Consider the following 13,649-nt stretch of genomic DNA (forward strand, 5'->3'; position numbering starts at 1 on the left):
AAAAATGGGGTAAAAAAGTGGTGAAACCAATTGCGGTACAAGACTATAACAAAAACATGGGAGGCGTTGATAGAAGCGATGGACTCATGAATATGTATAAAATTGCCAGAAATCGACCAAAGAAATACTATCAAAAAAATTTTCGGCACTTGTTGGACATGGCAATGTTGAATGCCTATGCGATTTACAAAAAGAACAAGGGAAAATTGAGTCGAAAAGATTTTCTAATCTCGCTTGCTGAAATTCTAATTGCAAAGTATGGAGTAGATGCCCAAGCACCCCAGGGAAGGCCATCTAAATCCCTTAAGCCTTCTCGCCTTACCGAGAGACATTTTCCTGATGCTGTTCCCCCAACAACCAAAAAGTGCCCCACAAAAAGATGTGTTGTGTGCTTCAAAGAGGGGAAAAGGAAGGAAACAAAATATTGGTGTCCAGATTGTTCTGTTGGCTTGTGCCCTGCTCCATACTTCAGATTATATCATGTTCAAAATGATTTATAAAAATATATATTCATTAAATTTTTAAATAAATGTTCTTTTGTAAGACAGGTGCACTATAAAAATAGATACGGAGCTAATTTGAAGCAATGGTCATGATTTACCGCACCATTTATTTATAATTTCATTTTTCTTCGTTTATACTTCAAACAGTTTCATTTTTTGCAGCGTTTATTTGATATCAATGTAAAGTGTGAAGTGTTTTTGAGTAGAGATGAAGTATTGTAATCATTGAAAAATTTTTACCATAGAAGACGAAAGAGTAAAAAAAAATATGTGGTTGTCTACATTGCCCCTTGATATGAAAATTTTTCGAACATCGTAATTTACTTGTTTACATTTTTCTAAACATTCTGCTACCACTATGTTTACAAAAACTGTTAATATTCATTCTATGCGAATATATTCATCACTTGTACGAATAATTCTGGTCTTACCCTTTGTAGCATTTTTAAACAATTAATGTTTATCATTAAAATTAATTTTTAATCCACAAATGTTCAACATTTCAAACGAATACAGAAAATATTAATACTATAGTGAAAAAATAATGAAACGTTTGTGCTTAATCTTCTCACTGCAAAAAAAAACTTAAAGTTCAGTGTAAAATTAAATACCCACTGTAGGTTGGACATGGGAAATTTAAATACCGAGATGAGTGGTTAAATAGGTAAACGTGGGTGGAAGGGGGGGAGGGGGGGATCAAAAAAGGGGGGGAGGGTGGGAATGAACATTGATGGCGGGTAAAGCTGTTTTTTGAAGAAAGGAGTGGGGGAGGCCTTGGGCTGGCTTGCATGGGATAAACGACAAGGGGAAGGGGGATAAAGGGGGGAGGGGTTCTCAAAAGGTTTAAAAGACATGAGGGAATCAAGGTTGAGGGTCGTAGGGGGGTGGTGGTGTGACGTTTAGTAAAGGTGACTGGGAGGGGAACATATGGTCATTACAAAGTTTAGTGGGGCAATTCACAATTTCAAACTGTTCTAAAAAGTCCATTTTTTCTCCCCTTGTCAATACAATGTAAAATCCTGGGTTCAAAATCACACCAACGGTATTCGTCACATAAATGTTTTGCTATTCCAGAGGATTCGTCATTATTTAAAAAACCACAAAATAACGCCTGAGACCTTGTCTTATATTAAAAGTGCTAGTTTAGCAGATAAGATTATTTCTTCTGGGCTGTCTAATTCCACTGTTTGATTATGTATTTTAGTGCATATTTTTGACAGTGATGTAAATATCTTTATTGTTGTTACTTTGGATGGAGAACGTTATATTCCCCAGAGGAAAAAAACATAAGGTTTGATCAACGTTTGCATGGAGTCCCGCCAGCCTCTTGAAGTGCGAGGGCGCATGCTGTTGGCAGAAAAATCAGATACTACTAGGGATACAAGGGAGCACAGATTCCAGTCGAATTCCTAAAGACTCGGAGGCTGCGCGCTAGGCATAGATTGAATTTGCTATTAGATACGCATCTTTCAGAGCGGCAAGGGTGGCGACATCTTAGAACCTCATTCAATTTTCAGGTGCAACGGAGACGGCAAAATAGAGAGATATATTTGCCGGACAGGGGCGCAGCTAGGAATTAAGGCTAGAGGGGGGGATTTAAGGCGTAACTAACACTGGGGGTGTGGAATCCTCGCCAGGGTAAGCGGGAGGTGCGGAGGTCCCTCCCCTAGAAAATTTTTCATATAAATGGTTCGAAATAGTGAGTTTAGCGGCCTTCTGATGGATATTTTTACTAATATTTACAGTACTCTATAATCTACGCATTCTAAAATATTAACAAGAAGGCGGAACAGGCTGAATGGCCTAATCTTGATACTTGATAGCCTGATAACGGCAATCGACGAGGGATAAGATGACGCAGATGTTACAGGTATAAGAAAATAGTAGTGCAAAGCGGCAAAGGATGATCTGTAATATAATGAAAGGAACAGATAAAGAAAAATGTGAAAGAGAAGAAGTACGTAGGTATGAAAAGATTAGCTGATAGGAGAACCAGGGGCGGCTCCAGCCAGGGGGGACGGGGGGCGCGCGCGCGCCCCCCTGGGCGGTGACTGACGGAATTTTTTTGCTGCTTGCAGTCTCCTCTTACCTATGCCAGGAAAGGCGAGAATGAAATGATGGCTCGTCACCCATTGTGCTACCAAGTATCAATTTCTGAAGCGAAACGCGTGTGGCCGAAGTCATCCCATTCTAAGGTACATACATTCCTACAGCCAGAAAGAGTTTTTCTGAAAGTTGAGATGTTCCGAATAATTTGTTTCACTGTCGGCCGGCGAGTTTATTTTCTTTGTAGAAAATTTCTGCAAATATATATTCCTTAGATGAGCTTGCCAGATCTGTGATTCGAATTTGAAAGTCTGCAACTCCGACAACAGATTCATCGGTCGTTTCCACTCGTGCGCACGGTCATGCAGCACAAAGGTGGAGTGCAGGTATCTGTTTTGCTGGCCTGCTGTTTGAAGTTGGAGCTCTGTACAATTACGAGCAAAAATTGTTGAAGATTTCCTCTGACGACACATTCTAAAGTTGAAGACTTTCTCTCTGAAACGGTTGGAGTAATTCATCAATCACACGTGATCTTGGACATTTGCATTCGTTTTGGGGTTGTATTTGTTTTTTATGTTATCAAACTGATTTCTCTTTCTTTGTGTACGTGTAGATCTAAATATTGATTGATTTTTGCATAGATATGCAAAATGGTTAGGTGGCTAATAAGGAAGAAGCCTCGGCTAGGAAATGATTCAAAGGAACAAGATTCGACATCTCTTCCCCCGAGTTTTCAAAGCATCAAGTAAACGTAATTAAACCATTGTTGATATCTTAGTTCATCAAATGACAGGTAACTGTGAGACTTCTTCTAAGTAGTCAACCCTTGGGTTGGTTTGCAGCAGTCATTCATCTCCGCATGTCCTCCGCCAGCCTCTTCAGCTCCTGGTAGCTGTTACAGCCCATGTCCTAAATTATTTGGGTAATGTAACTCAACCTCGGCCTTCCTCTGCCGCTCTTCCCCTCCACGGTGCCCTCTAAAACTGTCTTTACCAATCCATCATGTCTCAGTAAATGACCAACCCATTTATTTCTCCTTGCAGGTAAAATATTCCACAGGTCTGCTTTCACTCCCAATCTGTCCAGTATTTCTTCATTCGTAATCCGGTCTACCCATGAAACTTTTAACATTCTACGGTAGCACCATAGTTCAAAAGCATTAATTCTTTTTTTCTCTGCTGCTCCTATTGTCCAAGTTTCACTACCATAAAGCATTATGCTCCATACAAAAGTTTTGAGTAGATTCATCCTAATCTTGATACTCATGTTTTTAGAAACGTATATCTTTCTCTTCTTGTTGAAAGCTATTTTTGCCTGTTGTATTCTACTGCTAATTTCCCTTTTGCTTCTGGCATCCGTGGTGACCTTGCTTCCTAAATACGTGAATTCTTCTACATTGTTCAGCTGTGTATTACCCAAGGTTATATGTGCTGATATTCCAGATTTGCTTACAACGAGTGTCTTGGCTTTGGTCCTGCTTAACTTTACATTGTATATAGCCAGCGCGACTTCCATCTCCCTAAGCACTTCTTGTAGTCGGTCTTCACTTTCTGCCAAGACTGCTAAGTCGTCCGCAAAACATAGCTTATACATCCTCTGCCCATGGACCTTAATTCCTGCTTCCGGTAAGTTGCTCTCTGCCTCGTCCAGTGCTCTTTGTAGGTATAAGTTAAATAGCGCAGGTGACAATGAGCATCCCTGTCTCACTCCTTTTCTAATTTTGGCCTGCTGTTCATGTTGTCCAAATCTTAGCACTGCAATTTCTTCTCTATAGAGACCCCAGATAATTCTTCTGTCTTTGTAACTTATCTTCGCTTCTTTCATTATGGTAAAGAGCTGCTTCCAATCAACACTATCAAAAGCTTTTTCAAGATCAACAAAAGCTATGTAGGTGTTCTTTTCTTTACTAAATCTTTTTTTCTAGTACTATTCTAATGGCAAGTACTGCATCTCTGGTCTTTCGACCTTTTCTAAATCCAAATTGGTCTTCGCTGAGGAGAGTTTCAACCTTATCTTCAATCCGGCTTAGTACAATGTTAGTCAGTATTTTAGAGGCATGTGTGACAAGGCTCAATGTGCGGTATTATTCACATCTGTTGGCTGATGTTTTCTTTGGGATTGGTATCATTATACACTTTTGGTAGTCTGAGGAAATGTCACCTGTTTCGTAAATCTCACACACTAGTTGATATAGTGCATTATGTATTTCTTCTCCAGTCATCTTCAATAGTTCTGCTGGTATGTCATCTATGCCAGGTGCTTTATTATTCTTGAGTTTTGATAGTTCTTTGTCAAATTCTCCCCTCAGTATGCTGTCTCCTTCCTCTTCTTGACTGACTTCACCTTCGTTCTCAATCACTGTTCTTGTCATCATCATCATCAGTGATTACTGTCCTTAGACAGGTTTCCACTGGACTTCTCTCCATCTTTCTCTATCCTGAGCATCTTCCTTTAGGTCTTTGTATTTTCTTCCTCTTCTTATATCATCCAACATTCCCATCCTCCTTCTTCCTCTTCCTCTCTTTCCTTCTATCTTCCCTTCTATTATTCTCCGTTCCAAAGAATTCCTTCTTAATATATGCCCTAACCAACTTGCCTTCCTCTTATGAATCATATGTATTAATTTTCTTTCCTCGCCTATTCTTCTTAGAACTTCCTCATTCTTCACTCTGTCAGTCCACTTCACTTTCAACATTCGTCTCCATACCCACATTTCAAAACTTTCTAAATATCTCTCCTCCTTCTTTTTAACAGTCCATGATTCACATCCGTACAACACTACACTCCACACAAAACATTTCATAAACCTCTTCCTCATCTCTATTGGAATTCTTTTTGCTGTTAACAATGCTTTTACCTTTCCATACGCTCCTTTACCTATTGATATCCTTCTTCTTATTTCCTCAGTACAACTTCCATTCCATCTTACCAGACTTCCCAAATATTGGAAAGTCTGTACTTGCTGTATGATATTTCCTTCTAAGGATATACAAACACAACCTTCTTTTCTGCTGATTCTCATCACCTTGGTTTTATTTATGTTTAAGTTCATTCCAGATTCCCTCCCCACATCCATTATATCATCCATCACTTGTTGTAAATCTTCTTCACTTTCTGCCAGCACTGCCTGATCATCTGCATATTTAATTGTTTTTATTCTTTCTCCTCCTATTACAACTCCTCTAGCTTTTTCTAAAGCTTTCTCCATCATTTTTTCTGCATAAACATTGAAGAGCTCTGGAGAAAGGCAGCACCCTTGCCTCACTCCTCTTCCTATGCCAATTTCTTCTGTTTCATCATCTCCAATTTTTATAACTACTACCTGCCTACAATACATCTCCTTTATTAATCTCCTATCTTTCCAATCAATGCCAATGTCTTTCAAAATTTTCAATAACACATTCCAATTAACCTTATCAAATGCCTTTTCCCAATCAATAAAGCAAATGTACAAATCTCTATTCACTTCCATCATTCTTTCTCCTATCATCCTCAAGCATCCTATTGCATCACGAGTCCCTTTACCCTTTCTAAATCCAAATTGATCTTCTCCCATATTTTCTTTAATTCTTCCTTCGATTCTTTTAATATAATCCTTGTAATTACTTTGGTAACATGGCATATAAGACTAATTGTCCTATAGTCTTTACATTCTTTGGCATTACATTTCTTTGGTATTGGTATTAGAATAGTTTTAAGTAGATCATCAGGCCAGCTCCCGGTATCATATATCCTATTGATTAAATTTGTTAATCGACTCATTGCATTGTTACCTAGGTTCTTTAATGCTTCTGATGGTATTCTATCGCATCCCATTGCTTTCCTTTCCTTGAGATCCTTGATTGCCTTTTCCACTTCTCTTCTCAGTATGTTTGGTCCTCTATTCACCTCTTCACATTCCCATTCCTCTTCCAGCTCCATCTCAGAATGATCATCTTTACTATCATATAGTTATTTCACATATTCTTTCCATATGTTTTTGTTTTCCTCAACACCTGTTGTTATCTTTCCGTATTTACTTAACATTCCTTGTTTACTTATTTTCTTTGGCTCTCTTTTTGTGAACTTTTTAGCTGTTTTATACATTTCTTCCAATCTCCCTTGTTCTTCTAGGACTTCCATCTTTTCGCATTCTCTCTCTGTTCTTGTACTAATTGTCATATGTCCATCATATAACTCCTCGATGTATTGTTTCCACATTTTTTCCAATTCATCTTGTTCATAAATTATTTTGCCATCTTCGTTCCGTAGTCCATTGCTTCTAGTTTTATGATTTCCAAAGAATTGCTTCACTATTCCATAAGCCGAATCCATTTCATTACGTTTCATATGTTCTTCGACTTCTTGGCATTTTCCTTCCCAGAAGGCCTCTTTTGCTTTTATGGTTTCTCTGTTTATTTCGTTTATGAGAGCCCTGTACTGTATTTGCGCTTCGACTGTATTATTATTTTTTTAATGTTCTTCTTTCTTCAATTTTTTGTACAACTACTATACTGTGAGACTAGATGGGTAGAAAGGCTATTGTAACTTTTAGAGACGACTTACATGATATTGCCAAAGCTCTCGAAAAAGTGTCAAAGTGAAAGATTATAAAACGGCAACTAAAGGAAGATGCTTATTGTTATCAATTTGTAACTGTGAATTTATTTGAACTGTATATAGTCTGAGTGATGTTTTGAGTGTAATTTATATTTTAAGCAGATATTTGCAAAATGAGACTGTAGATGTTTTTCAAGTTAAAAAAAAGTTGACCAAACTTTTGAAGTACTAAAGGATAAGCGGATGAACTCTTATAAAATTTTCTCTGGAATTTTTGCAAAGGCTAAGAAAATTATGGAGGAAATGGACACTCAAATCCGCATTCCACGTGCAGCCAATCGACAAAAAAATCGAGCAAATTACCCGGCTACCAATGATGAAGACGATATAATCGCGTATTGGGAAAAAATAATCTTTATTCCCATCTTAGATTACGTAAATTAAGATATCAAGGACAGATTTGCTGGAGAGTCAATAGAGTGCTTCAAGTTGAATACACTAATCCCAGCTGTTTTCATGGAAATAAAAAAATTGGACTCGTTAGAAAGCATGCTTGAAAAAATATGTGATAAATATGCACCGTTATTGAAAAAAATAAAAGTACAATGTTAACGGAATTGGATAATGAGATAACTTTTTTGAAAAAAAATTCCGGAATTTAATGACATGAAACCAATGAAAACTGCCATGGAACTTTGTGTGTGCACATGATTGTATTTATAAATACTTGATAATAATCTCTATAATATAATAACTTCTCAAAAATATTTACCAAGATATTCAAATGAAATGCGGGAAATTATTTTACTGTCGACTTCAGTTTTATTTTCTTGATCAATCATACAGTAGTTCCTGAAATCCAAAAGTTAAATACTTATGGGTAAAATTGGAATTTAATATATTGAAGAGAAAACTTCATTTCGCCCGCTACGCACTTTCGTCAAGGGGTATAAAATGCGAACTCGCATCACGTCCCGTAGACTCTCTTTATAAATGTTACGCATACGTCTGCTTTTTCTCTCTCAATTTTTGATCTACAGGGATGGGGTTTGCTGCATTTGGTGTGGATTCTCTGTTTTCATGATTTGATCATAATTGAAAGTGCATAAATAATACATGAGTCGTAAATTATACTCACAATTTTCCCATAAGATTGCACAGCGTTTTTTTTTCCTCGCCCTATTTCCCTCAACTCTCCATCGAAATCTACGATTCGAACGTCTATTCAAAGCTTGTGTCTCCCGTTTGGAACGAAAAATGTACAGATCGTTTGAAATTCCACACGTAAATCGGAAATTACTTTTACGACTTTTTCCATTAAATAACACGGGCTTTTGCAATTTTCTCGATGTATTCGGTGAAATTCGCTCATTAAAACCAAACAATTCGTACCAATTCCTTCATTCTTTTTCAACTATAATGCCGAAACTCTTATCTTAAATTGACGCTTGTATGCCACATCATGAGAGAGAGAGAGAGTGGGGGGAGGGGTAAGCAGCCCGTCGCGCCCCCCCCGCCCTCAAGGAAATCCTGGAGCCGCCCCTGAGGAGAACAAGGTGGAGAGCTATGTCGAACCAATTGGGGTTATTGACCAGTGATGATGATAGTTTAAGATTATTGAACCTATCAAATTAATGGCTTTGTGGTGCATGTCCTCGCGAATTGGTGTGCTGCTCTGCAAATATTCAGAATACGTCGACCCCTCTGCGTTATTGTTGCTCCATCCAATTTTAATCAGACTTTATAGCAACGTAATCGGCCTCATCTTGAGACATAACAATGTGATGAGGGAAATCGTAAAGGGACAAGGAGGTGGCTAGAGTTGAAAAGGAAGACAACGAATGAAATATGTGGCGCAAGGAAAGAAGGGTGTGAAAGATAGAAAATACGCGAGTATGGAAATATTACTTGGTATTAGAATTGAGCGGAGATCTGCGTCGAATCAATGTTAGGAGTTTTACGGCGAAGATGAAAGCGTCCCTAGAATATGAAGATGGAATGCGAATTCGAATTTAAAAGTATTGCTACGATTGAAGCGGCGCCACTTTCGCCTCAGTCTGGAAATTGAGTTTCGGTATTTTCTATTGTGCCAGTGGAAGGGAAATTTGAACAACATTCCCACCTCCCGCATTATTATTAGAAAAACAAATAATTCAAAGGAAATGTATGCGGGATATGTGTAATATTTAAAACCACATAAATTGTGCAACTCATGCTAGATAATAAATCCACTTCCAGAACGTCAATTTGATTTCTCCGTTAAATTGGCCGATCCGTTGAAGAATTTTTCAGATTCATATTATGGCAGTGACATAATTTTCTTATCAACTTTAACGCTTACTAACTTATTAAACACTGCTGTGGTCATAACATTTTGAATTGCGAAAATTCATTTTTTCCGCGGATATCATCATTCGTTTTTACCGAAATCTCAATGCTCGAATGAAGTGGAAAATATTTCAGTCAGGTATTCTGCTCCATCAAGTCCTTTTTCGAATTACCGAGTGTAAGAAAATACACTTCGACGGATCGGCCGACGATCCCGCATACATTTCCTTTTGATGATGTTATTCTAAAAACACTGCGGGAAGTGAAAATGTTGTTCAAATTTCCCTCCCACTGGTACAATAGAAAATACCGAAACTCAATTTCCAAACTGCGGCGAAAGTGGCGCCGCTTCATTTGTTACAATGGGCTTTTAAATTCGACTGAAAATTAAATCACTAGCTCAGAACACAACTTCTTTAAACATGACGCACCCTTGCAAAGAGCTGCTTCTTGTGACAAGTGTCTTTTTTTGCGACGATGTGCCCTTGCAGTGAATCTCAAACAATGTGAAGAGTCAATGTTATTGTGGAATGGCATTTTTTACCATGCCATTTTGTGTACCAGTATTTTATATGAGCGAGTCATGCAAGACATTTATAACTCCAGTGATGTAGTGGAATGGAAGACAGCTGCTAGCTTTGCTCTTTTGCCACCCGGAGAAAAAGCGCCTTTGTTTACCGTTACCCCTAACTGCCTTTGAAGTAATGTGCCAGTGTATGAATACAGGAAGGCTACATAAGACTGCTTCCACTGCTGTTAAGTGATGTAGAATTTAAGCAATTTGGAATACAATGCAGTACCTTAATTTCTTAAATTCTAAATCACACGGCAGTATTAAGCAATGTGAAACTGCGCCATTGTTTTCAGAGCCTTACATTGTTTACAAAAACTTCTGCAATGTTTGTGGAATAAAACATTTGTTTTCTGCAAACGATTAGGAATGGAATTGCCTTCTTACTATCTAGACTGCAAGTTATGAGTGCGAAAAATACGGCAATATCTGGCGCTTGGCAACGTGAGTTTAGGTGCAAAATATAGTTCTTTGTTGAAAAAAAATTAAGTTCGAGAAATACTTCGGGGCAGAGGAAATGTTGAAGTACATGATTCAACTTGAAAATGAACCATGTCTCTCTTGTACGTGTCTTTGCTTCGTCGACGTTGTTTGCTTCATTTGGACACTCGGGTGGGTGCCTTGCTACACCCCGGCCTCCGTCCGCCCCGCAGATCCTTCATTTCCATTGTCACGCTTCAATCGCTTCTCAGGAATGTCCGCTCCGTGGCGATTACTCTAAGGCGATCCATTTATTCTAAGAAGTCGCTTAAGAGTATTTATACTCACAAGGCATAGCATTGAAAAGTTATGAACTTGATTGATTAAATAATTAAAAATATAAATTCGGGTTAAAAGATCGCAGATTATTTCCCCCGAATGGCTCTGCCATCAGAGACGCGAGTGGCTACTTGTGTAAACTCATCCGTGAGCCTCGTAGCTCAGAACACATTTGGTGAATGACTGGAGAATATTCGCGTGCTACGCTCGTCCGCGGACGAAAGTTCTTAACTAAGAATGCTCCAAAGTGCGTCTCATGCGACGACGCCAATACCATCGAAAGTGGAATGTATTTGTTAGACAAAGTCGCATTTTCTAACACTTGATCTTTTTCAAAAGAGTGCATTACCAGTATTTACATTTAGGTCATACTCCGCAACCTGCAACCATTAGGCTTGTGGAGGGCGATGTTATAGGACACCAGTCGCTAGCAAAAGAAGTTCATCATCATCATTAGTCAACAATCCTAAGATTGGTTTGACGCAGCTCTCCATTTCTCTCTCCCATCCGCTAATCTCTTCATAGCTACATATTTATTCTCTTTTACATCCTTTATAACCTGTCCTATATAACTCATTCGGAGCCGTCCCTTACCCTTTTTCCCTTCCACTTGTCCTTCAACGATTGTCTTCATCAGACCATCGTGCCTCAAAATGTGGCCAACTAAGTTGTCCCTTCTTCTGCTTAATGTTTTTAGGAGGCCTCTCTTTTCTCCTACTCTCCTTAGCACTTCCTGGTTACTCACACGGTCAATCCATTTTATCTTCATCATTCTTCGATAGCACCACATTTCGAATGCTTCCACTCTTGACTTCTCTGCTGCTGTCAACGTCCAAGCCTCGCTTCCATAGAGAAACATACTCCATATGTAGCATCTGATGAATTGTTTCCTTACTTCTATGCTGGTATTTTCAGCTGTAAGAAGATTCTTCTTTTTGTAGAAAGCCCTCTTAGCCTGCGCTATTCTACTGTGCATTTCTTTCTTGCTCCGTCCTTCGCTGGTAATTCGGCTTCCAAGGTAAGAGAACTCGTTAACCTCTTCAAGCTTATGCTGTCCTAGGTTGATGTTTGTTTTAGCCTCCTCTCTTTTGCTGCAAACTAATATCTTAGTCTTCTTTTTGTTAAATTTTCAGCTGATATCTGGCCATTGTCCTTTCCATGTTTGTCAACGTCTTCTTCAAATCCTTCTCTGTCTCGGCTATGACTGTTATGTCGTCAGCAAATCGCAGCATACTAATTTTTTCTCCATGTATATTGACACCCGAAGCTTTCTGCTTGATTTCGTTGATGGCTTTCTCTATATAAACATTAAAAATTAAAGGGGAAAGCGCGCTACCTTGTCTCACCCCTTTTCTTATTCTCGCTTCTGCACCGTTTGGCCCACATTTGATCACAGCTACTTGGTTTTTATACAAACTATGAATAATTCTACGATCATTGTTGAGTACGCCGATTTCTTTCAAAATTCTAAGCATTGAATTCCATTCCACGTTATCAAAGGACTTCTCTAAATCGACAAATGCTATGAAGGTTGGTTTGTTTCTCTCCATTCTCCTCTCTATGATCATCCTAAGAGCCAAAATTGCTTCCCTTGTGCTCCTGCTTTTCCTAAATCCGAATTGGTCCTCATCCAGGAATTCTTCTGCTCTTCGTTCAATTCTCCTGTAAATGCTTCTTGTCAGAATCTTCGACGCATGTGTCGTCAGGCTTATGGTCCTAAATTCTTCGCACTTCTCAGCTCTCTTCTTTTTGGGTATGGGAATGATGATGTTCTTCTCGAAGTCACTAGGTAAATCTCCTGTTGAGTACATATCGCAGATAGTTTTATACAGTTGAGTTAAGACCTTTTCTCCTGCATTTTTTATTAACTTTGCTGGAATGTCATCTATTCCTGGGGCCTTATTCTTTCGCAGGTCTCTTACTGCAGCGTCAAATTCCGATCTTAAGATGCTTGCTCCAATATTATCCTTTTCAACTTCACTTTCCTCTTCGAGAACTTTTGAGCTAAGTTTGCTCCCGTTGTATAATTCCTCCAGGTATTCCTTCCATCTCTTGGCTTTGTCTTCGTTTTCTATTAGAATGTTTCCATTCCTGTCCCTTATGCTATTACATTTTGTTTTTGGTTCCTTGAAATGGTTCCTCACTATTCTATAGGCCGCTTCCACTTTCCCTTTTACGAGGTTATTTTGTACGTCCTCACATATGTTCCTCATCCACGCTTCTCTGGCTTTCCTCGCTTGGCGGCAAATATCGTTCCTTATTCTCTTGTAGCAAGCCTGTCCTTCCTCAGTATTCGTATTCTTATACTTTCTCCTTTCTTCAATGAGGTCTAGGATTTCATCCGTGATCCATGGCTTTTTCTCAACACATTTTCTTATCCCTAGAACTTCTCTAGCGGCCTCCTGAAATCGCGCACATGCGATGCCACTCTACGTGACGTCACCGGGACCTAGTTTTTATACGAGTTAGTAGGATTTTTACATTGCCTGAGATTACTAATGCATGCATGAGGCACAGAGCTGAGGGAAACATGTCTTAATAATCACTTATTAAAACTGGCTAAGGTCGGAAAGTTTTCTTCGTTTGATAAGGTATTAATAATCCTTATTTAAGCCAAGCGCTACCTGCTAGCAGGGTACTCAGCTACCCGCTAGCAGCCTGCGTCGTATGAGCGCTCTAAGCCTCGCTCCAAGGTCACCTCACACGGCGACAGCTGGAACCAGAAATACGTCACACGGGCTCTTACCAGCATTACTACTTAGCCGTCGCGTTTTCGCGCGATTGAAAATTTTCACTTTTCCTTTAATAGCGAAAAATAGATATCGTCATTTAAAAATCTAAGAGCGTGAAATGCGTGCTCCAGGAGTGATAATCTTTCGATTTAGGCAATAAAAAAAGAATAG

General features: G+C 38.9%; 1 protein-coding gene across 1 annotated transcript in view; it reads left to right on the forward strand.

Moving 5' to 3' along the window:
• LOC124159574 (aromatic-L-amino-acid decarboxylase) overlaps nt 1-13,649 on the forward strand; it is a 153,330-nt gene that overhangs the window by 62,486 nt on the left and 77,195 nt on the right. The window lies entirely within an intron of this gene.

This window comes from Ischnura elegans, chromosome 5 (genome assembly GCF_921293095.1).
Source record: "Ischnura elegans chromosome 5, ioIscEleg1.1, whole genome shotgun sequence".
NCBI lineage: Eukaryota > Metazoa > Arthropoda > Insecta > Odonata > Coenagrionidae > Ischnura > Ischnura elegans.